This window comes from Aegilops tauschii, chromosome 7 (genome assembly GCF_002575655.3).
Source record: "Aegilops tauschii subsp. strangulata cultivar AL8/78 chromosome 7, Aet v6.0, whole genome shotgun sequence".
In the NCBI taxonomy this organism is placed as follows: Eukaryota; Viridiplantae; Streptophyta; class Magnoliopsida; order Poales; family Poaceae; genus Aegilops; species Aegilops tauschii.
Window position 1 is genome coordinate 308,037,535 of NC_053041.3, and position 10,345 is coordinate 308,047,879.

The following is a 10,345-nucleotide window of genomic DNA, read 5'->3' on the forward strand; positions in this document are numbered from 1 at the left end:
AGCTCACCGACCGGTGGCTCGCCCATGTCTGGCACCGGCTGGCCAGGCTGAAGGGCCTCGGGGTGACGGCGCCTAAGGTGGTGAAGGAGTACATCCGGTGTCGCATTGCTCCGCTTCAGCGCCACTCCCGGCCGATGTGGACCTTCTCTGGCTACGGGGACCGCATGAGGCTTCAGGTGCCGGCTCTTCCCCCTGAGGCGCAGCGCACGGTGCTCGAGCTCCTGACGGGCGACCCGATGCCAGCCAACCTGCCAGAGGAGGGCTGCCTTCTGTACTGCTGCTCGAACAAGGTGGAGTTTGCGAAGCAGATGCCCCCCTTTGACGAATGGGGACTGCGCCCGGTTGGCCTTGAAGGGCCTCGTGAGGGCCTTGTCTTTGTGGCCCCTTGCCCGCCGCCAGCGCGATGCTCGTCCCAGAAGTGGGCGCAGGGGGCGGTCGCTGTCGAACAATGGAGGCGCTGCTGCTGACGAACCGGCGTCACTCGGGGCTCCTGAAGTGTCGTCCGCCGGGGCCCGAGAGAGCCGTCCTGAGGAAGCGGCTGGGGGGACGACACAGTCCGATACTCCTGAGGCTGAAGCCCCCGAGGCCCCGGTGAGTCGCCACGAGGCGGAGACCGAGGACTCCACGCAGCCCAGCACCCCTGAGGTTGCCTCCTCAGGACCCACACCAGCCGCGCCCGGCATTGGTGACCGCACCCAGGGCTTCGGTCGGCTCTGACCGAACTTCGAAGCGCTTCGCAAGAGGAAGGGGTCTCCAAGCTACAGCGGCGACGCCTTCCGGCCATTGAAGCAGAGGAAGTACATCGCTATTGACGAGTGAGTACCTTATCTTTGTAATTTATTGAGCACAGCTTCTCCTCCTTACCGCAGTTCCTTAGGGTCCTTTCCGCTAGGGCGATGAAGTCTCCCGAGAAGCAACCTCCGCCTGCTTCGGGCTCTCCGCTGACCCTGAGCGCCTCATGTCGACCTGTCGCGCGCAGTGCAAGGCCTGCCGGGGAGGCGGACGCGCCGGCCTGGCGTCTTGAACCTGCGCTCTTGTCATCCCTCGTTCGTGGTCCTGCCTAGGGTGCGGAGAGTGTGCCAAGGGCCCCACCACTGGTCCTTGCCCGCGGCTGGGCGACCTCGGCCCTGGCCTCTCCTTCGAGCAACAAGGCCCCGCCCCACCGGGCCTCCGCCGATGCCCGAAGGGTGGCCGGAAAGGCGCCGGCCTCCAGCCCCCTGCCGAGAGCGGGCGCGCCACTTCGAACTTCTCCAACAACCCTTGGTGCGGAGGACGGACATGGCCGCGCGTTCAAGCTTGCACGCGAGTGCGGCGCCGTCCGCCATGAGCTCTTTCGGGAGGCGATGGGCGCGCTGAGCCGGCTCGGGGAAAAGCTCGTGGATGTTGACGCCCACCTTGAAACCGAAGGCCTTTGGCTGGCGGACGAATGGCATCAGCTAAAGGTGGCCATCGAATTCAGGCGTCTCTAGCGCGAACGCGCCAGCACGAAGGCCGAGGCATCCCTTGCTACCTCACGCGAGGCCAGCCCAGGCCTTGGAGGAGGCCAGGTAGGCTGACCACTGCCACGAGGCCGTAGAGAAGCGCGAAGGGGAGCTCCTAGCTCTGAACGCCTCCCTGGAGCGGCAGGTCGAGGCGCGCAGGGCTGCCTTGGCGTCGATGAAGGGGGCGCCTTCCGAAGAGGGGGAGATCTTGAAGCGCGAGGAGGTGCTGATGCTGGAGGCCACGGAGCGCAGCCTCGATCTTGAACGGTTGGAAACGAGGGAGCGTTAGGTCGCCTAGGTGGAGGATGCCGCCAGTGCGCGCGAGGCCAGGATCGAGGAGGAAGTTGACCGCAGAGTGGTGGAGGCTCGTGCAGATCTCGCCAACAGGCATGACCTGAAGCTGAAGCTCATGGAAGCCGAAGCTGAGGGTAGAACCACCGCCCTCAGGTCAAGACTGGATGAAGCGGAGCAGTGCGAGAAGGCCGCTGCGGTGGCCCTGATCTCTGTCCAGGCCGAGTTGGCCTCCGCCCATGCCGAATTGCTCCCGCTTTAGCGGCGGGTCACCGATGCTGAGTCCCTCGCGCAGCGGAGCAGGGAGGAAGCGCTCCGCCGGCAGACGTTACTACGCGAGCACACTCCCATGCTCCGGGCCCTTAGGGTGAGGGCCAACCAGGCGCTGGGTGCCATCTGCGACGAACACGCCCCTCATCCCCACGCAGAAGACTATGCCAGCCATCTCCGCTTCTTCACCGATGTCGTGACGCGCCTGGAGGACCGGGCCGAGAGGGCTCGCGAGCTTGTTGAAGAAAAGAGCCGAGGCCTCCTTGGGCACGCGTTTTCCCGTGTCTTCAATCATCTTCAGAACATTGATCCCCACTTCAACTTCGACGCTGCCATCGCCCCAGTGCCCGGAGCCATCGAGGACAACCTGGCGCGCTGGGTGGACGATAATGTAGATGCTCTGGTCAGGGCTTTCGCTTCCGAGGACGACGCGGTGGTGGTCGTGGCGGATGAAGGCGGCGCGACTGATGACGGTGAAGACGACGCCGGTGACAGCGCCAGCAGCATGTCTGGGAGTGATTCAGAAGATGCTGCGAGTGACATGTCCGATTGAGCCCACACTCCTTTGCTTTGAACCTACACGCAAAAGCTTGGGCACGGTCCCTCAAGGTGTAAGAGCAGTTTTGGGAGGGGGAGCCCCTCATGTAATCAGACTACTGTTTTATTCCTCAAGCCATACTTGAAACGCACTTTTGCGAGCCCACAAGCTCTTTCGCGGGCTTGCTGCTGTAACTTACCTTAGTCCAGGCAGGCCTCGAACTGGTCTTGTAGTCGCCGATGTGCATTTCTCTCGAGGGGAGCCCTTTGCGGGCTCGCGAGGTTTTGGGCTTCTGAGGAGCCTGCTAGTCCACTCGAGAGGGCCTCGCGAGAAGCGAGCGCCAGATCATGGCAGGATGTGCGCGTAGCGCGCACATACCACGCCCAGCCCCTGCTCGTGAGGTGATCGCAAGGGAAGGGGTAGCAGGCGTGGGCCTTGTAGTAAGGCACGGAACCAGAAAACTCGAAAAATTGACACGAACGAGAAAAGATGCCCCCCACACTTGCCAACAAAAATGCAACTTCAAGTTCAAATCCAAAAGGCGGCAAATCGAGCTACAGAAAAGGGGTTGAAGGCAAATGGCCGCGTCCAGCACCTAGCTAGGCTTCTTGTCTTCCCACCAGCGCGGAGCTAAGTGCTTTCACTGGCTGTGAGCATAGATTGGGGGACAGTGTCGACGGCCAGCGTGGAGCATGGTGCTTCCACTAGGACGTGGGCGGGAGCCCCCGAGGCCCGAGGGCGGCTCTCCGGAGACTCCGGGGCGTGTACAGCCCCACTCATTGTTACGCGAGAGGGTCACGGGCGGAGACCTTCACAGACGTGAGCCTTGCTTCATATCGCCAAACGAGGGGTCCGCCCTGCGCCACCCTCGACCACCATTGGGGCGTCCGGAAACCAGGACGGTGCCAAGGGGCAAAGGGGACACTAGCGGCACCCTCGGCGCACGGGCCCTCTGCCGGGGGGAGGGCTTGCCGGCGTCTCCCCGGCAGAGGACCGACTTCCGGACGACGCCTTGTTCTGTGTGACACGGGGGAGGGCCTAGCTCCAGACCCCTCCTGTGCAGCCCCCAGTGCACTACCCCTGGTTGGAGCAGGGCTGCCGCGCTGGGGTCTTCGTCCATCGCTGTGGCCTGGTCCACCTGCGACCCATGGTTAGCGTAAGCCTACTCCTGAGATATCCGTGGTACCCTGCGGTTGTTTTCGTTGGCGGGGTCGGCGAGGCTCCTGGGTGGCTCGTGGAAGGCCTCAACTTCCAGCATCTCTTCTTCCCAGCCCGGCTCGAGAAACGAGTAGGGGCCATCCTCCGGCGTGTACTCCCGATCCACCATGCGGGGCACATAGGCTTCCGGAGTCGTCGCTCCGGAACCCCCGCCGAGGCGCCCTGCACCCCGCGCCGCCGGGCCCAGCGCGTCCCCCTGGTGGCTGTAGGGTGGCGCCCCATTATGGCCACATGGGGCAACGCCCGTACCTGCGCCACCCGGGGGAAGCGCAGGCACGGCCCGATGTTCGGCACCGTTGGCCGTGCTGACGCCGATGAACCCTCCTGGTGCGCCTGGGAGCACACGGGTGCGACGAGGCCCGCCGTGCGATCATTCCACAACTTGAGACGTAGGTAAGGAGCAGAAAGGCGGCATACCCCTGGATGCAGCTTCCAACAGCTCAGTGACACGCTCCAGCAACGCGTCGCGGCCGCTCTCCGCCAGCCGGCACCGCAGCAGCTCCCGCGCCACTATGAGCGCGACTCGCATGTTCATTTGTTCCCGTCGGGTGTGCGGCGCCGTCGCCGCTATGTAGCTTGAGGATCTTGCGGTGGCCCGCACGCGCCGCGGTGTGAGGGTGGAAGGCGTCGGTCCGCGCCGCCCGTGTCCTGCGGCGTTCGGCGGTGTGCGGACCACCTAGAGTGCAGAGTTGAGGTCTCCTTGGGCAGATGGTGCCGTCCTGATGGGCCAAGCAGCCCAATGGTCGCCGTTGGTCCTTGGGTCACCAGACATCGGAACCACGGGGTGTTGGTGGGTCAGTTGACGGAAGAAAGGCTTCAGCGCACCCCTACCTGGCGCGCCAAATGTTGGATTACGGGTTCCGGCAAACCCTTGAGGTTCGAACAAAGGGGTGTGCACGAAGATCTCTCTCTCCCTAGCTCGCTCTCGCAACAATCTCAAGGCCTAGCTCGACGAACCCAAAGAACAAGAGACACGAGGGTTTATACTGGTTCAGGCCACCGTTGCGGTGTAATACCCTACTCCAGTGTGGTGTGGTCAATTGCCTTGTAGGCTGAGGATGAACAGTACAAGCTAAGCACAGCCTCCTGAGGAGAGGTGTTCTAGAGCTCGGTGAGCTGCTGAGTTGGCCTTGGCGGAATGAGTCCAATCCAAGATAAGGTGCCTCCCCATGGCGGTGGCTAGTCCTATTTGTAGAGGCCCTGGTCCTCTTCCCAAATGTTAGGCGGGAAGGGATCCCACAATGGCCAAGTTTGAAGGGAGACAACTAGTACAAGCTATCCTCACAAAAGGTGGTCTTCGCCTGCCAAAGGCTCTGGTGGTGACGCCGTCGTGGGCTCCGCGGTGACCTCCGTCCTGCCGTCCTGCTGGTCTTGGTCTTGTTGCACCGATATGGAAACCTTTGCCGGATGCCACGAGACTCCTCGCCTGCGCTTGCCCCTTTAGCACCAAAGAGGCAACTATTACTCTGCGCCCGCTGGCGCCCACCTGGCCTTGATCATCACGGCTCACGTCACGCGCACCTCATGAGGTGCCCCTTGCATAGATATCTCCGCTCCTCGGGAGCCAGCCTAGTGAGGCCGCCCCCCAGGAGGTCTTGGTGTCGTCCGCCTTGCGAGGCTTGGCCCCTAGCGAGGGTCTTGAGTGGTTGCCGATGAAGATGGGCCGTACCAGGCCGTTGATGGAGCCGCGTCGTGGGCCATAGGCAGGCAAGTCTGGGGACCTCCGTTCCCAGGACGCCGACAGTTTTAACTTGGTAGAGTGATATTCGTTGCATCTTTCATATGGTGTCTAGCTTTCATTGCTTCTAATTTGTTGAAATGCCTTCTGCTTAGTTTACACATCATAGTTGTGAATATGCAATGTTGTCCTTTTTTCTTACACATTCAATCGTCCTATCATGCGGTCGCCTTACATTAAAGTAGTGCTCGTCAGCATCCTACATCAATGAGTTCTGAAAAGCGAAACTTTTTCATTTTTCTTGTGGGTTTCACTTGACATGGAAATACAATTAAGAAAGAGGAAGGAAAAAGATAAGGCAGGGACTGATGGCGGTCTTCCGGCGAAACCGGCATCCAAGGTGCTTTTTCTAGCTTAGCAGTGTGATATTGTCTTGCATGTTGCATAAGGTGTCTAGCTTGTATTGCTTATAATTTGATTAAATTACTTCTACTTAGTTTACACAAATAGTTGTGAATATGCCATGCAATCCTGTTTTTCATACATATTCCATCCTCGTATCATGTGTTTGCCTTACATCAAGGTAGTGATTGTCAGTATCATGCATGAATGAGTTCTGAAGAGTGAATTTTATTGCTTTTTCTTGTTGGTTTTACTTGATAATTCAAAATCAATAAAGCGGAAGGAAATTAGCAAGGCAGTGGATAAAGGTGCTCCTTTCAAACGGAGGGCCTCTACAGATTTTACTCTGCCACCCCCTAAGAAGATTTGGAAGACAACACATGCATAGACACTCAACGTAGTTGTGTTGATGATGAGCACGTCTCCCCTAGTGCACCATCACAGGTGCTCCCTCTAACTTGGCACTTTTATATGTGGTTGCATGTTATGTATGATGTCTAGCTTGTATTGCTTCTAATTTTGTTGAATTCCATCTTCTTAATTTACACATTATACTTGTGAATAAGACATGTGTTCCTGTTTCTAGAACATACACTATCTGTCTATCGCACCATGTTCTTACATCAAAGTACTACTGTTGTGTAACCTGCAACAATCACTTACCATAAGACACATTTAACTTGGGAGTGTGATATAGGTTACATCTCGCATTCTTTTCTAGCTTGCACTACTTCTAATTTGTTGAAATGGCACTTATGACGAGACAGTTTTAACTTGGTAGAGTGATATTCGTTGCATCTTCCATATGGTGTCTAGCTTTCATTGCTTCTAATTTGTTGAAATGCCTTCTGCTTAGTTTACACATCATAGATGTGAATATGCAGTGCTGTCCTTTTTTCTTACACAGTCAATCGTCCTATCATGTGGTCGCCTTACATTAAAGTAGTGCTCGTCAGCATCCTGCATCAAGGAGTTCTGAAAAACGAATTTTTATTCATTTTTCTTATGGGTTTGACTTGACAAGGCAATACAATTAAGAAAGAGTAAGGAAAAATATGGCAGGGACTGATGGCGGTCTTTCAGCGAAACCGGCATCCCATGTGCTTTCTCTAGCTTAGCCGTGTGATATTGTCTTGTGATGTCTACTACGCAACCTTCTTCTTATAGACGTTATTGGGCCTCCAAGTGCAGAGGTTTGTAGGACAGTAGCAAATTTCCCTCAAGTGGATGACCTAAGGTTTATCAATCCGTGGGAGGCGTAGGATGAAGATGGTATCTCTCAAACAACCCTGCAACCAAATAACAAAGAGTCTCTTGTCTCCCCAACACACCCAATACAATGGTAAATTGTATAGGTGCACTAGTTCGGCGAAGAGATGGTGATACAAGTGCAATATGGATGATAGATATGGGTAAGTGTAATCTGAAAATATAAAAATAGCAAGGTAGCAAGTGGTAAAAGTGAGCGTAAATGGTATTGCAATGAGTTGAAACAAGGCCTAGGGTTCATACTTTCACTAGTGCAAGTTCTCTCAACAATAATAACATAATTGGATCATATAACTATCCCTCAACATGCAACAAAGAGTCACTCCAAAGTCACTAATAGCGGAGAACAAACGAAGAAATTATTGTAGGGTACGAAACCACCTCAAAGTTATTCTTTCTGATCGATCTATTCAAGAGTCCGTAGTAAAATAACACGAAGCTATTCTTTCCATTTGATCTATCCTAGAGTTCGTACTAGAATAACACCTTAAGACACAAATCAACCAAAACCCTAATGTCACCTAGATACTCCAATGTCACCTCAAGTATCCGTGGGTATGATTATACGATATGCATCACACAATCTCAGATTCATCTATTCAACCAACACAAAGAACTTCAAAGAGTGCCCCAAAGTTTCTACCGGAGAGTCAAGACGAAAACGTGTGCCAACCCCCATGCATAAGTTCACAAGGTCACTGAACCCGCAAGTTGATCACCAAAACATACATCAAGTAGATCACGTGAATATCCCATTGTACCACAGATAAGCACATGCAAGACATACATCAAGTGTTCTCAAATCCTTAAAGACTCAATCCGATAAGATAATTCAAAGGGACAACTCAATCCATTACAAGAGAGTAGAGGGGGAGAAACATCATAAGATCCAACTATAATAGCAAAGCTCGCGACACATCAAGATTGTGCCGAATCAAGAACGCGGGAGAGAGAGATCAAACCCATAGCTAATGGTACATACCCTCAGCCCCGAGGGTGAACTACTCCCTCCTCATCATGGAGAGCGTCGGGATGATGAAGATGGCCACCGGTGATGGATCCCCCCTCCGGCAGGGTGCCGGAACAGGGTCCCGATTGGTTTTGGTGGCTATAGAGGCTTGCGGCGGCGGAACTCCCGATCTAGATTATTTTCTGGAGGTTTCTGTATTTATAGGAATTTTTGGCGTAGGTCTCACATCAGGGGGGTCTCTGAGTCGTCCACGAGATAGGGGGACGCGCCCAGGGGGGTAGGGCGCGCCCCCCACTCTCGTGGACGGCTCGGGACTCTTCTAGCCCAACTCTTTTACTCCGGGGGCTTCTTTTGGTCCATAAAAAATCATCAAAAATTGGCACGTCAATTGGACTCCGTTTGGTATTCCTTTTATGTAAAACTCAAAAACAAGGAAAAAACAGAAACTGGCACTGGGCTCTAGGTTAATAGGTTAGTCCCAAAAATAATATATAATAGCATATAAATGCATATAAAACATCCTAGATGGATAATATAATAGCATGGAACAATCAAAAATTATAGATACGTTGGAGACGTATCATCTTGCATGTTGCATACGGTGTCTAGCTTGTATTGCTTGTAATTTGATTAAATTACTTCTGCTTAGTTTACACAAATAGTTGTGAATATGCCATGTCGTCCAGTTTTTCGTACATATTCCATCCTCGTATCATGTGTTTGCCTCACATCAAGGTAGTGATTGTCAGTATCATGCATGAATGAGTTCTGAAGAGTGAATTTTATTGCTTTTTCTTGTCAGTTTTACTTGACAATGAAAAATCAATAAAGCAGAAGGAAATTAGCAAGGCAGTGGATAAAGGTGCTTCTTCTAAACGGAGGGCCTCTACACATTCTACTCTGCCATCCCCCAACAAGATTTGGAAGACAACACATGCATAGACACTCAACGTAGTTGTGTTGATGATGAGCATGTCCCCCCTTGTCCACCATCACATGTGCTCCCACTAACATGGCACTGTTATATGTGGTTGCATGTTATGTATGATGTCTAGCTTGTATGCCTTCTAATTTTGTTGAATTCCATCTACTTACTTTACACATTATACTTGTGAATAAGACACGTGTTCCTGTTTCTAGAACATACAATATCTATCTATCACACCATGTTCTTACATCAAAGTACTACTATTGTGTAACCTGCAACAATCACTTTTCACAAGACACCTTTAACTTGGGAGTCTGATATAATTTACATCTCGCATTATTTTCTAGCTTGTACTACTAATTTGTTGAAATGGCACTAATGACGAGCCAGTTTTAACTTGGTAGAGTGATATTCGTTGCGTCTTACATATGGTGTTGTAGCGACCCGACCTCAGACGGTAAGTCTCTGTGCTTAAGTGTCATCCCTGGATCGGTATGCTGACACACACAGTACTCGAGGATTTATAACAGAGGTAAATCACATGTATAAAGTAACGTAAATACTATTACCTCAATCCAAATAACGGAAGTAACAAGGTTGTGGATTCCCATCAACACCAACGGCAAAGTTGAGTATAGAAATCGTAACCCTAACGTATCACTTACTCGTCGTAAGATATCCTGCAACATGAGACGTTGCAGCCACAAAGGGTCAGTACATTGAATGTACTGGCAAATTCACACCATAGAGAAATGATGAACAAAGGCTATCACTACACTACTGGAATCAGCTAATTTGCCATCTGCCAGCTCTTTGCCGTCTGCTAGCTGACGGCAAAGCAGCTCTTTGCCATCAGCTACGCATAAGCAGACGGCAAAGAAAAGGCTGACGGCAAAGAAGCTCTTTGCCATCTGCCAGCTCTTTGCCGTCTGCCAGCAGACGGCAAAGAATCTTTGCCGTCCGCTGGCAGACGGCAAAGAGTGTGGTGGCCCCCACCCCCGCTCATTTGAAAAAATGTTAACGGCCCACCTCTTTGCCGTCCGCTAGCAGACGACAAAGAGGCAAAAAGGCGGACGGCAAAGGCTGGCGGACGGCAAAGAGGGCACTTGACTAACGGCAAGTACCCCCCCGCCCGTTACTCACTTCGTCCTCGCGCGCCCTTCTCCTCCGACCCCGCCGCCGCCCGCCACCCCGTCGCCCCCGCCGCCCCGTCGCCCCGCCGCCCCGGCTCCCCGCCGCCCCACCGCCCCACCGCCCCGTCGCCCCCCTGCCCCGGCCCCCCGCCGCCCCGCGCCCCACC

General features: G+C 53.8%; 1 long non-coding RNA gene across 1 annotated transcript; it reads left to right on the plus strand.

Annotated features, from left to right (window-relative positions):
- Positions 1 to 5,517: 5,517 nt before the first annotated feature.
- On the plus strand, positions 5,518 to 9,299 carry LOC141028014 (uncharacterized). The gene is made up of 3 exons (XR_012190130.1): positions 5,518 to 5,876; positions 6,156 to 6,322; positions 8,920 to 9,299. It is a non-coding gene; the product is annotated as an uncharacterized lncRNA (long non-coding RNA).
- The last annotated feature ends 1,046 nt before the right edge of the window (positions 9,300 to 10,345 follow it).